Source organism: Crinia signifera, chromosome 19 (assembly GCF_055691185.1).
Source record: "Crinia signifera chromosome 19, ASM5569118v1, whole genome shotgun sequence".
Lineage (NCBI taxonomy): Eukaryota > Metazoa > Chordata > Amphibia > Anura > Myobatrachidae > Crinia > Crinia signifera.
The window spans coordinates 132,608,631-132,617,798 of record NC_139226.1 but is presented as its reverse complement, the minus strand read 5'-3'; the positions used below and the strand labels follow the sequence as shown (position 1 = coordinate 132,617,798).

The 9,168-nt window shown below is 41.7% G+C and overlaps 1 protein-coding gene and 1 long non-coding RNA gene across 2 annotated transcripts in view; one reads left to right on the top strand and one right to left on the bottom strand.

The window, feature by feature from the left end:
- Positions 1–291: 291 nt before the first annotated feature.
- LOC146043022 (uncharacterized) lies at positions 292–8,326 on the bottom strand. Its single transcript, XR_014464094.1, has 2 exons — positions 7,332–8,326; positions 292–3,013 (listed from the first exon to the last, which is right to left on the bottom strand). It is a non-coding gene; the product is annotated as an uncharacterized LOC146043022 (long non-coding RNA).
- Positions 2,434–9,168, top strand: part of MXRA8 (matrix remodeling associated 8) — a 543,508-nt gene continuing 536,773 nt past the window's right edge. The window contains exon 1 of the mRNA XM_083163388.1: positions 2,434–3,356. The gene's annotated coding sequence lies outside the window, so the exon portion shown is untranslated. The remainder of the gene's footprint in view (positions 3,357–9,168) is intronic.

Below are 9,168 nucleotides of genomic sequence, written 5' to 3'. Positions count from 1 at the left end.
CTACCATGATAAAAAGGGATTCGCTGTTCACAGAGTTGTTGTTGCCTCACACACACTAATCTGCCTCTGTTCCGTACATGGAGATGTTCAAACTTTCCTACTGCCATGGTTCCTTTAATCAGTGGTAAAGACTGCAAAACTATGTGCGGTGTTGTTGGGAAATCGATCATGCGCCGATGTATCGATTTCCTTATCTATTAATTACCTTATTTGACCTCAGTGTGAAGACCCCTTAGAGCTCCGTGAGAGTGTAACCTTATATGATATGACCAGTAACGATGACCACAGATACAAGGTTTAGCTCTGATTTAATGATGACAAAACGACATATTTATACATAACATACAGTGCTGGTTCAATTACATGATTGGTTAATATTTGGTGCAGAGGTAGGGGAATAACAGCATAGAGGTGGGGTGGCTTATACGTCGCCTTACAGGGGAGTGTAGCATTCGTAAGTTATGAGAAATCACAGAATGTACTATTCCTGACGAAAGTTACAAAGTACGGGCTAGCAAGCGAGAACTGGAAACAAGCCAGAACATAACTTCTTGAGATAAGCAAGAACAGAGACTATAACACAGAGAAACAAGATGGCTGATTAACCCTTCAAAGAGAAACAAGATGGCTGATTAACCCTTCAATCCCCTCTTAGAATCAATGTCCTTTTTAGACAATTTGATTCTTGTAGATGGCATCTTGTTTGGTACGGTGAATTTTGACATATTCACCATAATCTTCTGGTGAGGGAGGGCTTTTGGCAAGATCAGTGTACATAGCAGGTGTTACATTATCCAGGTACTTGGAACCAATCTTCTTGCATATGGGAAAGACACAATATCCTACTATCATAAGTACAATAATTACAATGAGGATAAATATGCCTATTTGTGTTAGTGCGTGTTTCCAATCATTTAACCATCCGAACCAGCTACTCCAGGGGTCCGTGATACCTGAGTTCTTCTTGAGTTCGATGGATAAATTTTCTAGATGTTTAATAGCTAGGGTAGTTTTTCCATTAGGACCTGTGTTGTCTGGGATATAAGTACAGCATCCATTAACCTTACCTATGTACACACAGGTTCCTCCTTTCTCGGCAAGCATCATATCTAAAGCCATGCGATTCTGAAATGTCATTTGTGATGTAGCTTCTAACTGTTCAGCAATACCTTTCAAAGCGTCCCTAGTATCATTAACGAAGCGCTGTTGATTATAATATATGTAATTTATCCAGTTCACATTTTTATTGATGGTTACCTGGGGAAGCAGGGACTCGAAGCCGGCAGCGACCTCATCACGAGCCTTAAATTCTTTAGGAACTCCCCGGGGAACACCAATAGTGTCTATGTATATGTGTGGATCGAAGCTTTCCTTTGGAGCTTCTCTTTTGTTTCTGGAGTTTGTGGTAGGTTTATTTGTGGGAGGAGGCTCAGACAAATCGGCTGGGAGAATGTGTATGGGCATAATGATCTTTGCCAGGGCACACTCTCCTTTCCAAGGATTGTCCAGCTTTGTCCTGAGTCTCATGTCTCCACAAATAAAATAAATGTCTCCTAATGATTTTTTCATGGTGGGTATACTGATATGTCTTCGTTCAGCACAATACCCATCAGGAGACAATTTCAGATCTACAGTGTTTTGTGCAGTGCTGTTTGAGTAATAACATGTATAATTACCAGGATAAATGGTTATGGTACTACCAGGATTGGTATTCTTTACCATTATGGGATATTCTTTCTTCCATTGTTCACATTTGGTTTCTTCTACAATAGTATCAGTATACAGGCTAAAGAAACATTTATCTTGGTCTGAAGGTATGTGTATGGGCACCGTACCCAAGTGGGGTCTGGATTTTCCACACACATAACAATCAGTTTGATTAACTTTACGTGCATTATATTTCATCCATTCTAGCCAATAATTTACGTCAGATAACCCAGTCTCTATGGCTATAGTGTCTTCGTAAGTGGGGTTGTTAATGGCTAACATTTCATTAAAAGTAGTGACATGTGGTTTAAAGAATGATGGTGGTGTTTTAGGTTTTACAGTGGTTTTGAGGGCGGTGTATTCTGGGTTATCATACATGTCTTTTAAATGAAATCTTCCCCTTGGGCCCCCGCTTTCTCCTGATTGATATTTACCCATGACATATAGTCCGGCATCGCCGGGGGCCGGGTTTTCTAGGTTAATGATAAATTGGCTATTGCAAGTGCCCTTTTTTCGTAGGGACATACGGGTTAGTAAGGATCGACCATGGGACCATTTCTGGAGGCCAACATCGGGGTGATATCCCCAGTTTTGGCTGATATCAAAGGCAGTGGTATCTGCTCTAGTGTTCCACCCAACAGCCCCCCATGAGTTGCAAGAATCTCCCCAGTAAGTACTAGTGACACAGATATATACGTGACTTACAGCGTGTGGTGTGTGGTGGATGTTACACAGCCAGGGCAGCGGTGGTTCTCCTCGATTCCCGCCTTGATTGTTTGAACAAGATACAATATCACAATAAGAAAATATAAAAGTAGCGACAGTCGTGCTAGAAGAATTATACCAGAAGGTAAAGCGTCCATCATTTTGGGTTATATCAACTTCAGCAAAACAATTATAAAGAACAAGCCCGAGTAAAATCACTAGGGCTAAGGTGGGGGGAGTCATATCCTGTAGCGTCGTCCTCGGCTTCAGAATGTTGTACCCCTGATTCCTCGTCACCTCCAGCCGGCAGGTCTTCTCCAGGTTGGAGGTCAGAGCCACTGGCCCCCGTTATTACCTCTCTCGTCCCGTCTGTGTCAGTCTCGGGATCGGTGTCGACCTCTATGTTGACGTGTGGTGGAGGTGGAATTTTCTTCACTCTGGATGCATGGATCCACGTTGGTCCTTCGTCGGTGAGGACAGCCGTCCTGGTAACCGCGACCACTTCTGTTTCTGGACCGTAGGTGAAATCTCCTGGATGTTTATTTCTGGGTAGGATCTTTACAACGACCTTGTCTCCAACCCTAAATGGGTGAGTGGGTATCTGTGGATGAGAAGGATTCTTAAAGATAACATTTTGTTCAACTTCATTAAGTTTCTGTATTAGGGATCTGACATACTCTTCTCTTATTATTTCTAAGTCTCCTTCTGTGGTAACTAAAGGGTTCTTTGCCCAGGGAGTGGGGAAAGGTCTGCCCATCAGTACTTCAAAGGGGGAGTAACCTAGAGTCTTTTGTGGAGTCATTCTCTGTGGGTGATATGGAATGTGAAACTTCCATTCTATTTGCAGTGCTTTGACTAGTTCTGCTGTGACTTTGGCTGTGAAGGCTGAACCTTTATCGCTATTGATTTGGAGCGGGCATCCTCAGCGCGGAATGATCTCTCGCGTGAGTATGCGGGCTACTGTTTTTGCATCTTCTGATTTAGTGGGATAAGCTTCCTGCATTATTGATATGTGTAAAATCTATTTGAAGATGTGTGAATGGTGTGGTTGGGTATTCTAGATGTTGGTGTCTTGCTTTATTTGGGTTGTTTGGGTTGTTTCTAAGACACACTATACATCTACTGATGTACTGTTTTACAAGTTCTTTGGCATTAGTAATGTAGAAATCATTGGAGAGGAGTAAAGTAGTTGTTACTATACTATGGTGTCCTACTCCGTGGTAATGTACTATGAACAATGATGCACTGGTTTGGGGTATACATGGTTTCCCCTCTTTGCAGATTAATCCAGTCCGTGGATTCTTCTGCAATATTGGATATGTTCAATCTGATAGATCTGAATTAGAGGCAGCAGCCTGTAATTCTGTCAGTAGGTATGTATCATCTAGCGAAGGAGGCGAGATGACAGCAAGAGTGAGGTTATATGTTGCTGTAGTGGCAGCACGTTTAGCAGCGGTATCAGCGAGAGCGTTGCCTTTGCTGATGTCATCCTTTCCTCCAGTGTGTGCTTTACAATGAAGGATGGCAATTTGAGATGGTAATGTAATTGCGTGTAAGAGATCTGTGATGAGTTGCGCATGTGATATGCCTTTCCCATCAGCGCCAGTGAAGCCTCGGCGTTGCCTGAACAACTCCGTAAGCGTATTTGGAGTCTGTGTAAATTGTGACAGGTTTGTTTTTTGTAAATGTGACAAGCTCGAGTGAGTGCAATGAGTTCTGCAGCTTGTGCTGACTGTAAGGGGACTGTCTTTGCTTCAAGGGTGGTGTTTGGAAGTTTAACCACTGCATATCCTGCCTGGTACGTGTTGTCATTGGGACGGCTGCAGGAGCCGTCAACAAATATTATGTCGGCATCGGGGATAGGCACAGTCGACATGTCTTGTCTGGGTGAAGTTTCTGAGTCAATTGTCAGAGTACAGTCATGTTGAGGCGGCGCCTCGTCGTCAGGTCCTTTAAGACCTAAAAGTGCGTTTAGTACAGGGACAGGTCCTTCTGAGTTTGTTGCGTATTTTACAGTGAGAGAAGGATTCCCTAGTAGGAGTACTTCATAGCCGCTGAGTCTTTGGGCAGACATGTGTTGTGTGTGTAGACCTTTGAGGATGGAGAGGACATTATGTGTGGTATGTAACACAGTAGGATGTCCTAATGTAAGTGATGTGGACATCTCAACAACCATTGCACAGGCAGCCAGTGCTCGAAGACAAGCTGGCATTCCTTGCACAGTGACAGGCATTACTTTTGAAAAAAAATGCGACAGGGCGCATTTTGCCTCCGTGAAGTTGGGTCAGTACACCCGCCATAGTTGTACATGTGTCCCTTGCAAACAAGTGAAATGATAACATATAGTCCGGGAGACCAAGCGCGGGACTCTGTACTAACATTTCTTTCAATTTTTTAAATGCAGAATACATTTCATCTGACCATTGTATAACCTTGGGTTTGTCTTTGAGTGTGCATTGTCTCAAGATATTATCATAGTAGGAACAATCAGAAATCCACTGTCTGCAGTAACTTACCATACCCAAGAAAGACAACATATCCTTCTGGGTAGTTGGGGTGACCAGGCCCAATACAGACTGTATGCGTTGTGGACTGATTTTCCTTTCTCCCTCAGAGAGTACAAAACCCAGGTAATTGACATGCGTTTTACACCATTGCAATTTTGCTCTTGACACTTTGTGTCCACATTAACAATGAAATTCCATTTAACCGGCTGGCCTCCTCGGTGACACTACAGAGAAGCAGATCATCTGCATACTGTAGCAGGACAGAACTATGGGGGGGGTGCCATGGAGCCAATGTGGCTTGGAGGACTATGCTATAGACCACGGGAGAGTCAATATAGCCTTGGGGTAAACGACACCACATTAATTGTTTACCTTTAAATGAAAAAGCAAAGAGTAATTGGGTCTCTGTGTCAATAGGAATACTTGAAAAACGCATTTTTTTTTTTTTTTTTTAAGTCTATGACACTAAAGAAAGCTGCGTTTGCAGGGATGGCTGAGATGAGTGAATTGATGTCAGGTACTATGGGTGCAATAGGAACAGTCTTTTGCAGTTCACCATCATAGTTAAGGGAACATAGAACACTGGTAGTGGCCCCACTGTCCACCAGGAAGGACAGTCCCTCATCATCTACATATAATGTGATGAGGGGAGAATCTTCCCAGTGAGTAGTGAACTGTACAAAAGATGGAATACCCTCCTCCGGGCCCCGTCAATGGGTAGGGTCGGTCCAGTCAACTCTGAAAAGTACGCTTTCTTGAGGTGGTGTAGGACCCTGTCGGGAAAGCCCTTGTTGGGGTCTTGGCGTGCAAGGTTGTTGTGGTTTCCGAGAAGGGAAAGGGCAATCTCTAGCCCAGTGTGTGTTCTGGCCACAGTTGAAACAAGTAGTCTGTTTATGAACTGCGCCAGTGTTGTTGTAATCCCTGGTGTATGGTGGTGCACGAAAGGTTTGGTTCTGTGGAGGCCTTAAAGGTCTCCTGTTACTTTGTGGGGGTCCCCTATTTTGTCTATTGGGCGGACCCTTATTACTGTTCTGGAAGTTGTGAGTAGAGGAAACTGCAGTTTTCCTCATGTCAAAACAACCAGCTGATTCTTTCTCATACAAATGATCACTGAATTGTGGGCATGTCTCGTTAGGTAGGGGAGGTGGATATGTTACAGTCTTTTTACTTTGTTTTGAATCCATGTTTATGTACAGTTCTATTATGATTCCGTGTGAATGTTTTCCACTTTTTGATTTGTTGTTGATGACTATAATCTTCACTAAGATCTATGAAGTTTAGAATCTGGCTACTTTCTGGTAATTGTTTTATTTGTTCAATAGATTTTGGGCAAATAATGGGATAGGTGAAAAGATTGATTGGTAGATCTGTCACGAAGAAAGGATAGAGTTGATCAATATATTTACTGGTGATTTCTGTGCGTAAGTGACAACCTACTATGAGGACTGCCTCACACACAGTGCCATTAGAGAATGTTTTAATTGTGGATTTAAATCTTATCCTTTGTTTGTTGACAGATACCAATATTGGATAATATTCTGGATTCTTATACCACAATATTAAACTACTTTGGCAACTATTGCAATTTCCTATCGGTGGACATTCATAATCTGACATGTAATATGAGAGCGTGAAAAGATTCAAAGTGTATTAGATCAGGGGCACCGTCACAGAGAGGCAGGTAAAACCTGTTGCAGCAGACTGTGAGGGTTAGTCTTTATCCAAACACTTATAGAATCATGTATTCACTTTAGACATCTCATAAATTGTTATTTATATATGGTTTGTTAGTGGAACCACAGACTGTCTACGTGACAGTGGATAGAGTCCAGTGGTTATAATGTGAAAACTGTATATGAAGCCTCACGTTGCGTTACTCCGAAGGGGAGAACATAAGTCCGCAAGTCTGTTGGCATACAGTAATCAATGAGACAATAGAGTTATTGTGCGTGAACTTACCAACCGCACGGTTTACAAAGAAATACAGATATCACAAGTGTGTATACTTACCAATCACACAAGGATATTGAAATAAGAAAAACTTATACTTCAAACTAAACATAGTAAAGAAATTTGGCCAATGAAATAGTGGGTGTTCAAAATGAGGTTCTATTTGGATAAAGACCCGTGGTCTCTTCGTACACCAAGTACGGTATCTGATCCTAGATCAGTGTGTACACAAAACAAAGATAGAAGATTTTAACTTCTATGAACTGACATCCGATATCCCCCAGGGATAGAGTCATAGGTTCAGGATCGAGTTTGTCCGTAACCTCACAGCGGTCTCAGATTAGACTTTTGGAGTCTGCTGACAACCGTGTAGGAATGAACTTCGAATCCCGCGGCGAGCCCCCAGCTCTGTTGGGAAATCGATCATGCGCCGATGTATCGATTTCCTTATCTATTAATTACCTTATTTGACCTCAGTGTGAAGACCCCTTAGAGCTCCGTGAGAGTGTAACCTTATATGATATGACCAGTAACGATGACCACAGATACAAGGTTTAGCTCTGATTTAATGATGACAAAACGACATATTTATACATAACATACAGTGCTGGTTCAATTACATGATTGGTTAATATTTGGTGCAGAGGTAGGGGAATAACAGCATAGAGGTGGGGTGGCTTATACGTCGCCTTACAGGGGAGTGTAGCATTCGTAAGTTATGAGAAATCACAGAATGTACTATTCCTGACGAAAGTTACAAAGTACGGGCTAGCAAGCGAGAACTGGAAACAAGCCAGAACATAACTTCTTGAGATAAGCAAGAACAGAGACTATAACACAGAGAAACAAGATGGCTGATTAACCCTTCAAAGAGAAACAAGATGGCTGATTAACCCTTCAGGTGTCTATACATGTTAATAGGTAGTGACTTGCCGAACTTTTGGGCACTTGTCATGCCGGAGAAACAGGAGACTGCAGAAATCGTTTTTGGGACATTTTTCCTTTCTCCCCAGATTTGTTTTTGTTTTGGGTGCAGGTTTCTAAATCAAAGAAACAAAGAAATAGGGATCACAGACATTTGGCTTGCTCGTGATGTACTGGTGGGACAAAAGGTGCTTTCCCATAAAACTATGGCTCATAATGTGCCTTTTAAATGTTGATGTTCCTATTCATTTTAATAAGCCTGTCAATACCAATGTGCATGTGCATGCTGATCCATGGCAATGCTAAAAGATTCAGGAAGACTAACATGTCTAGAAGGCTAATTCTTATTTATTTATTTATTTATTTACAGTTTCTTATATAGCACCAGGAAAACAAAAATTGTCAGAGCGCAAGTCTGCAATATATTACAACCTTGGATCTGCAGCTATCACTATTAAGGGGATACTCCGCCCCTTAAAGCACAAAAAAGGCAAAAAAGAAAATTTAGAGATAGCGCTGATCCAAGTGGGTTTGCATATGTCAAATTTTTATTCAATTAAAAAGATACAATTTATAATAAATGATACATGATTCACCGGCTGGTAATATACAATTATAAGACAATAATTTTGTTAAAAATAAAAATGAAATAAAATGGACTGTCACTTTAAGGGTATTATTAGTGTATTATTTTTCCAAACTTGTGGTTAGTAGGCAGAAAAAATGTTCTATGACAACCTATGTGATGCAGGTTAGTCCGATTAACAACAGGCAGCTCTCTCACAGCTCCTGAGTGTTAATAAATGGTAGCGTGCATTATCCAATGTTTATTAATACCAATTCACAGTCAATGAGTAATATTGTTTTAAGAACTCAATAACTTGCCAGGTTCCAGATATTGCTTTTTGCTGTGGGTTTGGAAGTGTCTCAGCTGCAGATTCCTTGCGTGTGCAATGCAGCTGGGCAGATTTCTCCACACTCCAGGGTAAGATGACAGTCAAGCTAATACTTTAAAGGCTGTATATTGGTACCAGCACCGATGGGCTTCCTTAACGCGTTTCCCCGCCTTAGCCTCAGCGGCTTCCTCAGAAGGATAAGTACTTATCCAAACTGATGGTTTACTGGCATTGCAGTCTGTATTAAATAACTTTAAGACAAGGTTTGATGAGTTTCTACCCTGTTTTTTATTTGCAATCAGGGCCCCAAGTTTATATTGGCATTACCGCTTTTGAGTTTGTTTATGGGATAAAGCCCAGGGTGTTTTTGACCTTCAATGGGAGGCAAGAGAGGGTGAAAGCATCCTTCAATACAGTATGTGGTCCAGTTGCATAATCTAATGGAACTACTAAATCAAATTGCCTGTCAAAATTTGGAA